Source organism: Cibotium barometz, chromosome 30 (assembly GCF_041138505.1).
Source record: "Cibotium barometz isolate CiBa-2024 chromosome 30, ASM4113850v1, whole genome shotgun sequence".
Classification (NCBI taxonomy): Eukaryota; Viridiplantae; Streptophyta; class Polypodiopsida; order Cyatheales; family Cibotiaceae; genus Cibotium; species Cibotium barometz.
The window spans coordinates 53729706-53732364 of record NC_141075.1 but is presented as its reverse complement, the minus strand read 5'-3'; the positions used below and the strand labels follow the sequence as shown (position 1 = coordinate 53732364).

Below are 2659 nucleotides of genomic sequence, written 5' to 3'. Positions count from 1 at the left end.
CGACGGGGTGCGGGGGGAGGGACGCCTCCCCCCCGCCCACATCGAGTGGGCGTCCCCCCTCCCCCATGCCATCGGCATGGGGCCGCTCGATAAACCTTCCGCCCCCCCTCGGAGGAACGTGAGAGGCAGCATAGCAAACGATCGCTAGACTGAGACCCCTCCCCTCCCTATGGGAGGATCAACTTATGTAGCAACAGATATCTTGGCTCTTGCAACGATGAAGAACGTAGCAAAATGCGATACGTAATGTGAATTGTAGAATTCCTCAAGTCATCGAGTCTTTGAACGCAACTTGCACCCACGCCTCGTCCAAGGGCATGCCTGCCTGAGCGTCCTCACACGACCCCCACGCCCCGCCCCCCCCGCCGCCTCCTGGGAGCGGGAAGGGAAAGCTTTCGTGTGCCTTACGATAGCGCGAGTGCTCGCACACGGTGTGCTTGCCTGTCTCCTGGGAGTGCGAGTGCCCCCCCTCCTGGACGAAGGGGGTGGGTGGAGGGACAATGTGAGAAGTCTTGTGGTGGACTCGAGTGGGACGGACTCCTCAGAGTCTGAGTGGAACGGACTCTGCTCTACAATCTAAGTGTTCGTGTGCCGGGGGCGTCACCTGCACTTCAGAACGCCCGCAGATCATGCACGCACTCGGATGGATGTACGCATGAGTGTTTGCCTCAACGACCGCGCCACGCGGTGAACTTAACTGGATGTGGGGAGGCATATTTGCCCAAGTGTCTGCATGGGTGGACTTGGAAGGATGGTGCGAGGAGGACTGTTTTCTGCCAAGGGTGTTGTTTGGATTCCCCCCACATTGTGCACTCTCTTGGAAACGCCCCTTCGGAGTCTTGGAAACGTGGAATGTTCCACGATACGGGAAACCTGCTCCTTTCTCTTTCTTGTAGTCTCTTGGATTTGCTACTTTGATGTGGTGTGGTCATACCAGCGCGCTAACTCTGTGGGCCAGAACAGTACCGAGATGGGTGACCTCTCGGGAAGTCCTGGTGCTGCACCCTTTTTTGGGCCGGAGCATCACTATGCCCCCCGGAGCCGTGCTGTCACGCCCCCCCGCCCCCCCGCGTGCCGTGCCCTTCACGCCCCCCGCCCCCGGAGCCGTGCTCTTCACGGCCCCTGGCCCGTCCCCTTGGAGCCGTGCCTTCACGCCCCCTCGACCCGCCGCAACATGCCGTGGCATCACGCTCCGCCGGCCCCCCACGGTGCCGTGCCCGAACAGCCCTCGGCCCGCCCCTCCACAGTGCCGTGCTCGAACACCTCTCGGCTCGCCCCCCACGTGCCGTGCCCTCATGCGCCCCTCGCCCCCCGGCCCCCCGCGTGCCGTGCTATCATGCCCCCCGCATGCCGTGCCCTTCAAGCCCCCCGCCCCCGAAGCCATGCCCTTCACGGCCCTCGGCCCGCCCCCTCGGAGTCTGTGCCCTTCACGCCCCCTCGACCCGCCGCCGCGTGCCATGGCATCACGCTCCTTCGGTCCCCCGCGGTGCCGTGCCCAAACACCTCTCATCAGTTGGCCCCCCATGTGCCGTGCCCTCACGCGCCTCTCGCCCCCCCGCCCCCTGTGTGCCATGCGCTCACCCCAACCCCCGTCCCCCCCGCGGAGCCGTGCCCTCGCACCACATTGTGTGCCCTCACGCCCCCCCGTCTGGCCTCCCGGAGCCTTGCCCTCATGCCCCCCTCGGCCTGCGTGCCGTGCCCTCATGCCCCCCGCGTGCCGTGCCCTCACGCGCGCTTGGTCCTCGTGGTGCCATGCCCGAACACCCCCCCACTCGCCCCCCGGGAGCCGTGCCCTCACGCCCGCCGGCCCCCGGGGTGCCGTGCCCGAACACCCCCCGCCCGCCCCCCGGACGCCGTGCCCTCACGCCCACCGGCCCCCCGCGGTGCATGCCCGAACCCCCCAGGAGCCGTGCCCCCCTGCCCCCCCGTGGTGCCGTGCCCTCACGCTCCCCCCGGGCCCTCGCGGTGCCGTGCCCGAACAACCCCCCTGGCGAGTTGTGCCCTCACACCCCCCCGGCCCCCGCGGTGCTGTGCCGCCCGAACACCCCCCCGCCCGCCCCCCCCGGAGCTGTGCCCTCACGCCCCCTGGCCCCCGCGGTGCCGTGCCCGAAGTCCCCCTCGGAGACGTACCCTCCCCCCCGCGCCCCCGTGGCGTCGTGCCCGAAGTCCACCCTCGAAGACGTGCCCTCCCCCCCGGACCCCCGCAGGGCCGTGGCCTCACACGCCGGTGCTGTTACCCCCCGGGACGCGGAGCCGTGCCCTCACACCCCGGTGCCGTGCCCCCCTAGGCCCCCGCCCGCGGAGCCGTGCCCTCACACCCCAGTGCCGTGCCCCCCCGGGCCCCCGTCTCGCGGAGCCGTGGCCTCACACCGCGCCGTGCCCCCCCACCGGCCCCCCGCGGAGCCGTGGCCACCGGCCCCCCGCGGAGCCGTGGCCACCGGCCCCCCGCGGAGCCGTGGCCTTACACCCCTAGCCGTGCCCCCTAGCCCCCGGCCCCCCGCTGTCACAACCCCCGGCCCACCCCCTCGGAGCTGTGCCCTCATGCCCCCTGCCCCCTTGCGGAGCCATGCCCGAAACCCCCCCTGCGAAGCCATGCACGAACCCCCCCCCGGCAAGCCGTGTCCTCACGCCACCCGGTCCCCGTGCTGCCACGCCCGAA

The 2659-nt window shown here is 70.3% G+C and overlaps 1 non-coding gene across 1 annotated transcript; it reads left to right on the top strand.

Moving 5' to 3' along the window:
• Positions 1–180: 180 nt before the first annotated feature.
• Positions 181–335, top strand: LOC147621671 (5.8S ribosomal RNA). The gene has a single exon (XR_015269918.1). It is a non-coding gene; the product is annotated as a 5.8S ribosomal RNA (ribosomal RNA).
• The last annotated feature ends 2324 nt before the right edge of the window (positions 336–2659 follow it).